The 15,675-nt window shown below is 38.1% G+C and overlaps 1 protein-coding gene across 2 annotated transcripts in view; it reads left to right on the top strand.

The window, feature by feature from the left end:
* The window catches only part of SASH1 (SAM and SH3 domain containing 1), a gene marked incomplete at its 5' end in the record, with an annotated part of 629,783 nt that overhangs the window by 63,162 nt on the left and 550,946 nt on the right, over positions 1 to 15,675 (top strand). The gene's annotated exons all lie outside the window — the stretch shown is intronic.

The raw sequence follows: 15,675 nt of genomic DNA on the forward strand, positions 1-15,675 counted from the left end.
TGTGTTTGACATGTCTGCTCTAGAGCATACGCAGATGTTGTGCTGTTCTTTTGGGGGACATTGCAGAGGTGGTTGTAGAAATTCCTAAGACAGAAGTCAGTGAGCAACAAGAAAGTTCTGGAAACAATGAGGTGTAGTAGGGTACTCATAGTGACTTCCTCTGACTCAGAATTTCTGCCTAAGCAGTGGCTAAGGGTAGAAACCAGAATTCCAGTTCGACTTTACACACAAAAAGTCTGAAGTGATTTTGGGTCAGTCACTCACTCCCTGTCCAACTCACCTCACCGGATTATTGTTGAGGGGAAAATAATATAAAGAAGGAGTATTAGATACATTTGCTGCCTTGAGCTGTTTATAAAAATATAAAGATGGGATTTTTTTAAAAAAAAACCTCCTAAAATCTAATAAATAAATCCAGTTCCAAAGTATTGCTGATGAAAACACTGTGGATATTTTACATTGTTCTTACGCTAAAGTAGTTCAGTTGGTAAGCTCAGGAGCTCCTGAATTTGATTAATTAATTTGAATTTATGTCACAGTTTCCTATCTTTTAGTTATTATTAATTCGAAAGCACGTAAAAATGCAAGTAGAAAAATAGGGACCACTACGGTGGGAAGGTAACAGCGTTCCGTGCGCCTTTGGCGTCTAGTCATGCCGGCCACATGACCACGGAGACGTCCTCGGACAAGCGTTGGCTCTTTGGCTTTGAAACGGAGATGAGCACCGGCCCCTAGAGTCGGAAACAACTAGCATGCATGTGCGGGGGAACCTTTACCTTACCTTATATCATAGAGTCATTCATAATTTTTCTATGTTCTCTCACTAGTGCATCTTGCCTTCGTAAAGCTGGCGGTGCTATATGGCTCAGAACAGGAAACTAGCAAATTGGAAAGGTTTTGATAGATCTGCTTATAATCCTCATGTTGTCATTGAGTCTGGTGTTTAACATACTAGTATGGCGGCTGTTAAGTCGTATAGGGGCACAGTATTCTGCTGCCGAGTAGCATGTTGAAGACCTGTGGATGGCAGCTGAAGCTCCCCATTTAGTTCCACATAATTTCTGGAGCATGTTGTATCTTATCTTTTAGTATTTCCATGCTACCAACTTCTCCGCATCAAACAATGTGAATATCAGTAACGATTTTAAGTGTGGCTTGCTTAGAAAACAATTGAAACCTCATCAAAAACCCTTTCCAGCTGATGTAATGACTTTATAGGGGTAATTTCCCATGCCTTCCTATAAACAGTTTCCTTTTTTTTCCTTCTCAAAAAGAAAACTATTTCTAATATTTCCTCTTGCTCTGAAACATGCATATCTTGCTGAAGAATTAATGAATATGTATGGAGAGTCACACCTCTACCTCAGACACAGATGTGGAAGTAATCCATATGAATAGCATAAAAAGCAATCAGGGTATTGTATAAAATCATTCATCAAACACGATTGCATTATGATATTTCTTCTTCAGACAGCCAAATTAAGGGCAAATTGAGAATCAGCAGAAATGGTATTGACAGGTCATCTTGTAAGTTCCTTCTAATCTTTGTGGGGAAGAAAACCTAATCACATTTGACCTTTCACAGCTGAAATGATTTTTTGAAGCCTTCATATTTTTTGGAAGATGTATATTCACTCTTTTTCTTTTAAAGAAAAAAAATTGCCTGCATACTTCCTATGCACAGTACAAATTTCTCCAAGTCCTCATAAATGCTCATTGCACTCGTGCTGAGTATTAGAGCAGTGAATTGCAAAAAATATTTACTATGATGTGGGGTTTGTGTGAATATATAAACGTCCTTCAGAACAGTTCTGTTTTTAAGCCTTCTCTGAAGTTCACTAGTGAAGGAACTACCCAGATTTCTACTAGGAGGTTGTTTCCCAGAGGCACATTTTGTCACTGATGAAAAATAGGAGTTTCTTGCCTCCCCCCAGATCTTAGGCCTTAATCACTCCTATCAGAGATGCACACACTGGATGGATAGTATTGACTCAAAGGAGACAGACAAATCTGAACATACTTACAAAGTAAGTCAAAATAGGCATTTTTGCCATGCCTTGGGTAACCATTTGTAATCTGTTGGTTACAATTAGTAATGCAACATTGGTATTATTTGTGAATATTAATTCTAATACTCCCAACAAGCAGACTGCTGCATTTTTTTTGGATGCTGAGCTTGTCGATCAGAAAGTCGGCAGTTTGGCGGGTCGAATCCCAAGTGCCGCGTAACAGAGTGAGCGCCTGTTACTCGTCCCAGCTTCTGCCAACCTAGCAGTTCGAAAGCACGTAAAAATGCAAGTAGAAAAATAGGGACCACTACGGTGGGAAGGTAACAGCGCTCCGTGCGCCTTTGGCGCCTAGTCATGCCAGCCACATGACCACAGAGACGTCCTCGGACAAGCGCTGGCTCTTCGGCTTTGAAACGGAGACGAGCACTGGCCCCTAGAGTTGGAAACGACTAGCACACATGTGCGGGGGAACCTTTACCTTTACTTATCATAAGATTCTTGGTAACTTACAGTAATTACAAGTCATTTAGATAAAATGTCCATGTATAAAATCAATATCAATAACTGAGAGCAAGGCCTCCAGCAACCCAAACACCTGGACCCCATCCTAAGGCTTTGGGGCCTGAAGTGCCAGTCCAGCACTGTTTACTGAAATTGACCCTTAAGAGCATCACCATCTGTTTCCCTACCAGAGTTTGCTTATACTTTCTTCAAATTTGTCCATATTTGTGCCAGCTAACAAAACTATCTTTAAGCCAAGGCCCAAGTCTCTTTCCCTTCCATTTCTCAAGTCCAGTTTCACTGATCCAGATGAGCTGCCTCTCCGTGTGCTACCTTCTTGGACCTATTTATCATTTATCTTCCATAGGTCATCATTTTCATACTCTTCTCTTAAGGCCTTTCATCTGATTGCTTTGTACCAGCCTTTTGTTGTTGTTGTTGTTGTTGTTGTTGTTTTGTGTGTGTGTGTGTGTGTGTGTGTGTGTGTGTGTGTGTGTGATGGCGATTCCTCTGGAATGGTGTTCCTGATAATCTGAATGTGTTTAAGTAAAATAAATTCCTGAATGCTAAAGAAACATTTTTATACATTGTGTTTTGACATACAAGCAATTATATGAAATGTAATTTCAGTCTAAATTACACATGATCAGGCAGTTTACCTCTGAATACAGAATTTTGCTTTCAAGCATAGTTACTACAGGGGCCCCAATTCAAATGTGAATCTAACCATGGATCAGAGAGTTACCAAATCACTACTCGCACTTATTTATAATAATACAAAAGATCCCATTTTTAAGAGGTGCAATCCTAATTATTATCATCATCCACCTTTATTGCATTGTAAGTCTAATTTTGTTGGTGGTTTGTGAAGTTCATTACAAAATAGATATACACCTGCTTGAAATCTAGAAATCTAAAACAGAACTCCCCAACCTTTCAGGGTTGGTGGCCTGAAGAGAAAGGGAGGAGCAGGGAAAAGTGCACATGCACACCCATGTGTGCACATGCACAAACAGATGCATGCACAGCGGGGGCACTGGCTCCCACATGCATGCATAAATGGACTGCTAGTGCTTGCACACATGTACAAACAGGCTGCTAGCACCCACATGCATGTGCAAACAGGCCGCTAGCGCCTGTGTGACACTGGTAGCGGAGCTAGCGCCCCCATGCATATGCAAACAGGGCTACCAGCACCCACATGGCAGTGCTAGAACAGGTGGGGAGGTGCACGCACTCATGTACACACTTGCCAGTCATTCCGGTGGCCAATAGGGCACAGCATGGTACTCGACCATGGCCCATAGGTTGGAGACCCCTGATTTAGAAGACGGTTTTCTAATAAAATGGATAACATACTCAGGATTGCTATATTTTAGTTTACATGATGTTAAGTTAGTGGTAGTAGTATGAAATAGTTCTATTTTGCCTTCAATAAATGCATATGTATTAATAAATTAGAGCATGAAAAATTACTTCAGTATCTCATTACAAATCAAATCCCAAAAGAGTACACAAAGGAGGAAACTATACAAAGTAGAAAAGCCTCAGAAGAGGACTGGAAGAATGTAATTCATAGGACCAAGAGACAATCCCTTTTAAAAATAGAACTGCACAAGTCCTGAATGAGCTTTGCAGACTTTCTGAAAAGGATTTTTGCCTAGTGTTCCACAGTTGGGAAGGACAGAAGCTCAGAATTCCATTGAAACAAAGAATTCAACTACCATCCCAGAGAAGAAAAGGTATGCAATAGTGATGTGTAACTCATGCCTGAGAAAAACAGATTAGCAATCTGTAGACTGGTCATTTCAAGGGAAGTGTCGTGTTTCCCACATGTCAAGGTATAGGACTTGACAGAGAGGCTGATCTGACTAATTAAACTATTAGCCACAATCTCTTCTAGTTCATGTTGGAACAGAAGGCTGCACATATTTCCCAAGCTTCCGTAGGGAAAAAGAGTTTGCTCCTATAGTGTCATTTTTATAAGAAATCATAAGGAATAATAATGATCTTAGTATTTACTTTTCAATAGAATTACAGTATAATGTAAAATAATGGAAAATAGGAAAGAAATTTTTTTGTAAATGTTCAGTTTTGTCAGATACATTTGTCCCCCAATTGTTTTGCTTTTATATGTACATCAGTCCAGCTTATTATACAATATGTTCTGTTAATGCATTACTAGTTATTGGTAATGATATGGCATTTTTTTCAGCCTGATAAGAATTATGTTGGAAAATAGGTTAACTGTTTGTCGCAAACTGCATATGTAAAATCTGGGCTGGCCTTCAAAAAAGGAAGAAAATTTTATGCTATTTTAGATAATTCTGTTTAAGGTAGGGTGTCTTTCTCCTGCAAAATTGTAATGAATAATTATAGTGAAAAGTTTGAAACAATTATTATTGTTTAGTCTAATCTTAAAACCACTCATCCCCCCTCCCAGTATTTTGGCAACCGAAAACGAAGCAAAAATGGCTTCAGCCAAATTCTTTGCAGTGTTGACACCAGTTTTATAAAATCATTTGTTTGAAAATTCATTAAACCTGAAAAAAATGTTTTTAGTTCAGCTAATCTAATTTTTAATAGTAAGAAATATATTTAATGCTTCTGAAATCCTAGGACTATTGATTTTGTTATTTAGTATACCCTTGGGTTTTATTCCAAGTACTTTATCCAAATACATTCATTTAATTTTTTTAACTTGCTGATAATATTGTATTATTAGTATAGCTTCTGTAATACCTTCTCCAACATATTCAAAGTTACCAGATGTTCAGAAGCTGATGAGGTATAAAACTAAAATAAGAACTTATCTTTTACCACTATACACTGTTACTCAGTTGGTAAATTATATTCCTTCTAAAAAGTTTTGAAGGTATCCCTATTAATTAATTAAAAGTAATAATCCCATTATCTTCCCATGGTTGTATATGCCCATTTTTGAAAAAGAGATTATTTCAAAGTGTTTCATGTGAACCTTGTGAACATTTTAATTTCTTACTTAATCATCCCCAAATATGTCTTAACAGTCTTGGAATTTTTAAACAGAGTATTATGAATATCACAGAATTTCGGATATACATGGGACCAAGTACTTGAGAATTTCAAGGGTAGAAGATAATGGTTGTCCACTTGGGACCAAAAGTGTATATATTCAATATAATGTTCATCTCAATGATTATTAAATACTCCTAGTGATATGAGTTAAATTCAGGAAAATTAAAACCTCTAGGAAATATTGAGAAACCCATATACTGAGAATGTTGGGGGATTTTTTTTTTTACATTTCTAGAATGTTGCAATTTGTTACTCTTTTAATAGGAGGTAATCTTGTAATTCTTTGGGGATTCAGGGTAAATTGTCTTGAATCAACAGTTGTAATGGCAAAGCTCTTTACTCCATGGAGTGGCTGATGGGCTTCCGTTTCTCCCCAGAGTGCTTTAGATATAGCATTACCCTGAAGATTAGTAGGAAAAATGCTAATTCATACAACCATAGGCTGAGCAGGTTTGGGAATGGTTGAAATTGGAGTTTTAGAATGCTTTGTGGAGAACAGCTGTATGCTGTAAAACAGAAACCTGACTTGTGACATTTTCTACAAATTTATTTCATACATGGATAACTTAGAAAATAGAATTCTGTGTTAGAGCATGGCACAATTTGGATGCAAAAAAAGAACATGCACGGACACTCATGTAGCACCTGTTTAAAGTTCCTTAAAGCAACTACGTGTCTACAGCTGCTCTCACGATTGCTGCAGCACCATCTCAGGAAAAGATTTCATGGTTTAAAGAGTTGTAGACAGGTGCCATGTGCATGTTTCTTGCATGCTCCAAAGGATCTTCATGACTTAGAATCTGAAATACTGCATTTTCCTTATTAAAAAAATATAGATGAGGACCTGCCACTAGCTTTTAGGATGAAAACAGGCATGAGAAATTTCATCCCAAAGGCTAAATTTCCTGGTTGTTAAAATAGTCTAGATTTTTATAGTACAAATACTTTCTCAACCGTAGCATTGAGTGGAATCCGTAAATATATGCATCAGTAGGTACAGAAGTAGAGGCTGTGTTCTGTTTCATTGTGCCAATGTAATGCTCCTGTCACAATTTGTTCTTCATGCCATTTGTTACAGCTGATATTCTGTGGCTCCGCCAGAGTGCTGACTTCAGTTCAGGCCCCTAGATTTCTATCAAGTGGATTATCTGTATTATTTAATGCCAACAAAAGTATACAGTTTTGCAGTTCAGATACGGTACATTCTTTGTGTGCAATGCTTTGATGTCAGAGAATTTTAAGTAATTAATGTCTTTTTACATGCTAATATATACATGAACAATGGCAAAGAAGTATGCTAGCTCTGAGCCCAAGTCATTCCTTAGCATTTTTTTTAATGTGGAGGGGAGGAAGTGATGGCAGGTTTAATACAGTCCATTAAGCTTTTGTTGCTGGATTTCTTCCTGGCACAGATAGACTGAAAAGAGCGGGGAGGAAGTAAAATAATTTATCTTTTCATTTTCATTCACTTTTCCTCTTGTTCCTATGATTCATTTTCTAATTAGATTCTGTTCATTAAAAGGAAATGATACAATTTAGCAAATCTGTTCTCTTGATAAACAAATTCCATTGTAGGACAACAATAAAATGTTTTGCCCATTATAGACTTGACAATATTGTGTTCATTAAGTATGTTTGCTATCTAAAAACATAATGGAGCTACTGGTAATGAAAAGAAAAAAGTCAAGAATGATGAGTAGTGGTTTGGGAAAAGGATTGCATTGACTAAGTTACCAATAAGCTGCTTTTGTTCATGCCACAAAGAGGTCATAAACAATCATCAATAGCAGTTGTTTGAAAAACCATTTACTTCCCATATGGGCCCTTAAATATTGGAGCATGAACCTTAATACATTTGTGAAAAGAAGGGTTATCTAGAAAAATCCGAGCCCGATTGCTTGACTTGCTTGGCATTATAAAACATAGAGGAACTTGAAAATTACTTGAAGACTTGAAGTGGAAATTCTTCCTTTTCTTTATAATTTAGGTAAATCTCCTGCAACATATAAGGATGGGTACGAGGGAGACAAGTGGTCAAGAAATATGTAGTACAGTGTAAATAAATGCATAAATAAAAATAATTCAGACCACTAGTGATTTTAGTACCAATAAGTATGCATAACAAGATCCTCAATAACTTGGATTGATGTTTTATCATTTTATTCTTGAGGCACTGTTTTATCCTTTGTATATTGGGCTTGGGATCAATGTTGTTGTGTGAAGAGCTGCATAGGGAAAACTCAAATGACAAAGTCTATCAACAATAGATTCCATCATGTGCTCATGTGATGCGGAAAAAAGAGCATATGAGCCATTTCTGCCAGTTCCTCGTTCTGCAAAGAGAAATACCTCCTATATTAATGGGAAGAGAACGTAGATACCAAGGCAATATAATTTTGTTAATGTAATTATATCCAACTTGCCCATAAAAAGAGCATGTAAGAGAACTAACAGTAAAGCATAGAAAGAATGCAATATTACATTAAAAAATGAAATGAAAGCTGGACAGTCTTAAAATTTGATGTCTTTGTGACAATAGTTACTTGCTAAGTGGACACTTATTGCAGTTGCCCTGCGGGGACTGTTTGCTCTTCAACTCTTTGAATTTGAATATTTATTTACTTGCTTATTTTCCGACAGGACTTATATGACTGCTTAGTTCATCTGACGTTTCTAGGAGGCTCACAACTTATATAGTACAATCAAGTATAAATTGTAATTTGCTTATGGCTCATATTAACCACTGTTACCACTGAAAACAAAACCTTTGATAGTGCAGTCCTATTGGAGCAAAAAGTAATCAGAACATTGCTACTATTGATTATTTATGGGCTTGGAATTAAGGTGTTTCTTTTTTTAGTGGACGAAAAGACTGTAGCATATGTATCAGCCAGGTTGTTCAGTCAACAGGTGGGCTGCTGTCTGATGGGGCCACCGAATTTGATGATGAATGTGCACTTGGGATTGCCAAGGTGAGAAGTCTTGGTTAATTAGGGTTTTTCCCACTCCAATTCAATTAGCAGACCACTGTATACAAGACATGTTCCCCATCTGTTTTCTCTGTTAGTAGGCTGTGCTAACACATACACTTTCGAAAGGCCTGGCTACATGTCAACAACAGAATTAAGAAAATTGTTTTTACGATAAATTATGTTGAGTCTCCCCTTTTCTTATCAGAATAATGTGTAAGAATTACTCAGACTTTTTTTCCCCATTAATTTCTGGTGCTATTAGTGTGACAGCTGAAATATATAAATACTTGAAATTTTTGTTAATTGAAGCCTTTATAAATTTCATTACATATCTTTGATATAATAGTCTACAGGTCAGAATCAGACTGTACAGAAGTAAAAAAATATTCTTTGCACATTACCTTCTGGCTCAGACATAGAATAGACTGGAGATACATGAAGTGATACATGAAGTGATACACACTACTCTTGTTTCTTCTAACAGCTGTTTAATGTGCTTCTGTTTAGCCAGTCTTTTTTTTTCTTCTTCTCATTCATTCATTAACAATTTCTTGGGTTTTATTCCACAGTTTTTCTGGTTTACTCTCAATGAAGTTCAGGACTTCAAAGTAATCAATGAAGTTTTTCTTGAAAATAGTTTGCATATGCCTAAAACTGTTCATGATCCGTTCCAGTTAGTTCCTGGCCATGTCTTTGCTGTTAAAATTGAGCTATTCCATCTACTTGTGCCAATACCTTACTACAGTCAGCCTGATCTATGTTGTAATGTCAGCTTTGGATTTTCTTTCCTGTATGGCATAGATGCTAAACCTCCCAAAGTCTTTAATCTAGCCACATCATAAGCATCATTAATAGTTTAAAAGATCCTCAGCTTTCTTCAGTAGCCTATTGAGTACCATCTCCCCTTAGGAACTCTGTCCTATATCATAAATCACTTTATATTGTCTATCCATGTGATTTTCTTCATAAAAAAATACGAGTGTATTTGCCTTATCCATGCAGTATGAAATTATGCCATTGCCATTTTGAAAAATGATAATCTGCCTCTAGCATCTTTCTATGTTGTTGCTGTCCAATGTAGGTGCCTGCTTGCTTTTGATGAGCACCTGCTATTACTTTCATACAATCCTGGTGTTTTTTGCTCAGTCTTCTCAGGACAGCCCCTTATGATGAGGCAGGACTTGAGTAATAAGTTTGTTTTTCTAGCAGCCACTTTCATTTTATTGTCCCTTTTTGTGTCTGGTATTTATGTTTACATGGGTATATAGACAGATAAGGGGACGCGGTGGCTCAGTGGGTTAGGACGCTGAGCTTGTCGATCAGAAGGTCGTCAGTTTGGCGGGTCGAATCCTGAGTGCCGCGTAGCAGAGTGAGCGCCTGTTACTCATCCCAGCTTCTGCCAACCTAGCAGTTCGAAAGCATGTAAAAATGCAAGTAGAAAAATAGGGACCAGTACGGTGGGAAGGTAACAGCGTTCCGTGCGCCTTTGGTGTCTAGTCATGCCAGCCACATGACCACAGAGACGTCCTCGGACAAGCGCTGGCTCTTCGGCTTTGAAACGGAGATGAGCACTGGTCCCTAGAGTCGGAAACAACTAGCACACATGTGTGGGGGAACCTTTACCTTTACCTATAGACAGATAACATATATTATCACTTTCATCATCACTTTAACATTTCACTATCACTTCAACACTATATCTATCTATCTATCTATCTATCTATCTATCTATCTATCTATCTATCTATCTATCTATCTATCTATCTATCTATCATGAGAATATATCAATCATCCCAAATACTTGCGGTTGGGGAAGGAAGTATGTACAACAACTAACAAATGATAATTCATATCGTCATTTGTTTTTTTTTTAAACCAGACTGGCTTTGCTTCTTTGGTTGAGATTATTATCATTTGTGCCAGTTCAGTTTATAATTATTGCAGTTTAGCTATGTACCCATATCAATTAGGAGCAGGGTTTTATCTAATGCTGAGACTCCTTAAGCAGATGACATTTTTCGAGTAGCATAGATTCTTAATTCCCCCATTCCTTTGCACAAGCTCCTCTCTTCTGGAAGGTTGGGAAACATGGGAAGAAGAAAGTCTCAGGAAATCTTGTTGTATGTCTGCTCATATCAAGGTGGGTCTAATCAGTGATTTCTTAGAAATGTTTCAGACTTTTAACTTCAAAAATCAGGAATTGTTGCAAATAACATTTCTTAAGCCTCTTGATACTGGACATTTCTTATTTGCAGGATGACTATATAATGTCCTTTTGTAGAACAGCTTTGATGATGTCTTTTATTTGAAAGGTAATAGCCCAGTCTTAGTCTATTTCAAAGGTAAAGAACAAATTAGAGAAAGGAGGAGTTTGAATTTCGTCATCTTAAGGAAATCTGAAGCAAATTTAAGGATGTAAAAGGTAGGGTTTAGGTCTCTTTAATTTTCCCTGGTACAGTCCATTGGACATATATTGCCAGTTAAGACAGAGGTCCCCAATCTTTTGGGCACCAGGGACCGGTGCCATGCAGAAAGGTTTTTCTGTGGACCAGAAGGGGTAGGGTTTTGAATACTGCCTGCATCCCGAGGACGGAGCTTTGCTTGTTTGTGCGGCCCGCTTGTTGGTATGCTGTGGATCAGGGGTTGGGAACCCTTGAGTTAAGAGAAATAATTCATAGGCTCTATACAGTAGTACTTTTTGTTCCACAATAGCCACATTACTGATTTCATTAGATAGTCATAACATTTGGTAGTGGTCAGGTTAGGAGAGAATTGCTGTATAGAAAAGGATCAAGGATCCATGAGAGCAAGAGAAAATGGAACAGAAGGTGATAGTGGGCCAAAATACAAGATCCAGCATTCTGTACTAGATCTGACAAGTTGCTTATGAATTTCAGTCAGAAGTAATTCTGAGGTATGTAAGAGCTGAATAAGAAAGCTGCCAAGGCTTGTAGGGAAAAACATTTTTCTGCTTTAGGATATGGAGTGTTTTTGATCTAGTTACTGGAGCTAACTAAGCTGGCCTCACATATCTTTCAGTGGTTTTGCTACCAAGGTAACACAAGGAAAAATGTCTCAATTATGAATTAACAGCTTTATTGCCAAGTCTGACAACAGCTCAGCTGGCTCAGAAGAAAGCTGTTTGTATCCATGCCAGTACCATCCAGCATAAAAAAGTGTCCTTTATTACCGAATCTAGATTATCTCTCCTCACACTCTTTTGAGTTTTGGAACTGGAATCTCCAGAAGGACAATTGACCACTTATTCTCCACTGTGACGTATTTCTGCAGTCCCAATTACTTCTAAAAATTATATAATTACGTTATATCGTAATGCGAGCCTTATGTTGGGCAAATCCTCATCTTCTATTCTTTTTTTTAATGATGATGCTTAAAAGCCCACCATAGAAACTAGGAAGGCTTTCTGGCCTCATGAAAGGCCTAAAATGCAGTATTCTACATCATGCTCGTGTATTACTGCTTTTAGGGATTAGACTTCATTCAAACGGAAAAGCACAAACTCATCCTGGCAGGTTGGACCTTTATTTAGCCATGCACACAAAATTCAAAATAATTGTTCCCCAAATTATAAAAAAGCTCAGTATTTCTAAATTGGGTCAAAGTTGTTCTAAACACTATTACTTCAGCTACTACCTCCTTAATTCTTTTTCTGTAGTTCTTCTAGCATTTTTTTCTTTTTGAACTTCTAGAGCAGGGGTAGGCAACCTCGGCTCTTTTATGACTCGTGGACTTCAACTCCCAGAATTCCTGAGTCTCAGGAATTCTGGGAGTTGAAGTCCATGAGTCATAAAAGAGCCGAGGTTGCCTACCCCTGCTCTAGAGGATATTTTTTTACACTTTGCTTTCACTTTCTCTTGTGACTTCGTGGAAAGTATATAAAATTATGACACAAATTCTGAAATGTTGGTCACTGAGAGGCACTGAGGAGAACCCAAGACCATTAAGCCATATTTTAAACCAATTCATGAGCTATTCTAAATAATTGAAACAAAAGAAATTGCTTGAATGAAGAGGAATGTCTTGGGCTTGTCTTCGGCTACATATAAAATATATAATAGAGTGAAACCAGTGGAACAACCTGCCTCCAGAAGTGGTGAGTGGTGGTGAATGTGTACGAATAGCAAACTAACTTCATTTTTTCCTATATGCTTTATTATCTTGTGGGTCACATTACGAGCTGTCCATGGGCCATAGACAAACCTGCATGAGAGCTAAGGACAGGGCTTTTCAACCTTTTCACGCCTTGTACCACTTTTAGGATATGGCAACATCCGAGTACCACCAGTCGCCTAGCAAGGTGTCAAAAACTTGATAACCCCAAAAAAAGGAGAAAAGTGATGAAGTATAGGTAGTCCTCAGCTTACAACAGTTCGCTTAGTGACTGTTTGAAGTTACAATGGCATTGAAAAAAGTGCCCCCCAAGCCACAGTTGAGCAAGACACCTGCCTGCCCGCCCGGCGGTGCTCTTCCTCCTGTCCGAGGTTTTCATTGTTGTGAGCATTTCTGTTGAGGATTGGCAGCAGGGGTGGGGTCGGGTGGGGGTGCGTGTTTGGTTTTTATTTCCCCCCCCCCCTCTGCTGGGTGGTTGCAGCAGGTTTTGGTCACTTCACAAGAGCCTGGGACACTGTGACCGTCATAAATATGAATCAGTTGCCAAGCATTTGAATGTAAATCACAAGACCCTGGAAATGCTGCAACATTCCAGCTGATCGATGCTTCTTCTGGGCTCAGCATAAGCACCAGGATCAGCTCCGAGCTCCAGCTGGAGCCTTCCACTGAACCCTGACAGCTCCGAAGAAGCGCAATCCTGGTGCTTCTGCTGAGCCTTGACAGCCCTGCAGCTCCAGCCATCTCTCGCTCAGGCTTGTGCGGTGCTGCCACCGGTTCAGCTCATTCCCCTCCACTACCACTCTTCTAGGATGGTCGCGTACCACCTGCCAGGTGCCAATGTACCACAGGTGGTACTCGTACCACTAGTTGAAAAGCCCTGATGTAGGCAAGTGAACCAACAGTTCCTATTCTGAGGAGCTCCCTTTTGCTCTCTTTGTGTCTCTTTGGAAAAGCAATGAGAGCCATATACAAATTATTTTTGAAAAGATTCTTTTATCTCTTTTGATTCATGACCCAAACCCAGGACTCTGAAAAGCACTGCTAAGGAGATTCGTCTTTGCAAATTGTTGATATCAGTTTTATTTGACCGGAACTCTGGAGTGACCCTATTAGGCTCAATTATACTGTAACTTTGGTTCCTTTTTTTTAAAGAAGTATAGTAGATGGCAAGTCCCATTTTCATTCTTCCTGGTACATGGAAAAGCAATAATAAACTGTTTATTTAAAAATAAAATTGTGTTCAGTTTATTTTGAGGAATACATTTTCCTGGCTGTATTAATATCCTTCAGAAGGTAGAAAAAAGTGTGTTCCATTTATAGCTTTTAAAGTCTAACTTTCCCTTTACAAAATCTGGTCCTGAGAGTGTTCATCTCGGAATGATTTTATGCCACAGTGTCTTCACCTTTTCCAAGAAATATATTACCTAGAAGGTAAAGGGAAAGTGATTTGAAATACCTCTTCCTTCAGGGTTTTACAGATTCCAGCAATCATTGTCAACAAACTGTCCTTTCTGCTTAATTTGTTGCTGTGTTCCAGTTAAAAGAATAGCATTTTGGATACACAGCATACTTTTATGTCCTAGGCTACATTTCCCCCTCATTAATCTATTCAAGCTGTTGTCTTCTGCATATGCTCTTTAACTGATTGAAACTCTGTTGGTTTTTCTAATATTGTTGGTTTTTCTAATATTCCATATTCCATAAAACATTTCAGAAAGATGCAGAAAATATAATGGCTGAAATATGTTTAAGTTTTGTTTTATAATCAGATAGATATATTTGATTTCTCTGCAGTTAAATGTATTAAATTGAAATTTATTTCAACAAGCAAAACAAGCACAAAACAATTCAGCTTTTCACCAATATCTTTCACAGAAATTTATTCTTAACGATCTTACAAAACCAATATGGATCTTAGGTATGCTAATATAACAAATTTAAAAAGTGTGTACCGGTATTTATTTTTTCCTGTTTAATAGAAAATAGTCGAGAACTAGAAATATTTTGTAAGACTAAATCAGTATGAGTAGGATCTATTGTAACTGTCAACATCAGAACATTTATATAATTTGTAAATTGCAATTCTGGGATTCTTTTCCCCCCCTAAAGCTATTGCAACCTCTAAAACTAATTAATTTGCATTCCATTCTCACAGCAGGAGTCTGTATTCAGTGATCAAAATATATGTTAGCAAATATTCTGAAGAACAAAGCTGGGTTGAGGTTGTTGGGGCTTTTGTTTTGCAAACATAAAATGGGAGCTTCGGTCCTTGCATATTATCAAGGCTAAAGTTTTATTGTACCGTAGTTGTAAATAATATTTTCTACATAATCCATATACATGCATTTGGCACAGTTTGCTAGTGCCAATGGAAAAGCAACAAATTAAATATAATTTTGATTAGTGAGCTGTGATGACCCTGAGTTTGTATCCATACCCTATATCAGTGATGGTGAAACTTTCAGAGACCAAGTGCCCAAACTGCAACCCAAAACCCACTTATGTATCTTCGGGTGCCGGGTGGGTGTGGCCCATTGGGTGGGTGTGTCTGCGGTGGTAACAGAAGACTGGATGGGACTAAAAAGTTCAATCAATCAATTCCAACTTTGCGAGATCTTTTTTTTTTCCAGCAAGAAGTTGAAATTGATTGATTGATAGAACCTTTTTTTTGGGGGGGACACACGGCGGCGGAGGCCTAAAGTGAAAAGGTTTTATAAAACCTAGCTGAAGGCCTAGGACTGGGGCGATGGTGCGTGTGCCCACAGAGAGGGCTCTGCGTGCCACCTGTGGCACGCGTGCCACAGGTTCGCCACCATGGCCCTATATATACCCCTAATCAGGGGGATGTGGGCAAACAGTATATCAGCTTGTAAGGTTAAGATTCTATAGCTTAGAGATCAAGACTTCTGTAGAATAATACAAATAGCAATGCTTGTCACAAAACTAGGCTTTGGTTAGGCTTTATACGTAATGTTGCAAATATTCTAAAACTGACCACTTCTGTC

The sequence above is a fragment of the Vipera berus genome (genome assembly GCF_964194415.1).
Source record: "Vipera berus genome assembly, chromosome: 1".
Classification (NCBI taxonomy): domain Eukaryota; kingdom Metazoa; phylum Chordata; class Lepidosauria; order Squamata; family Viperidae; genus Vipera; species Vipera berus.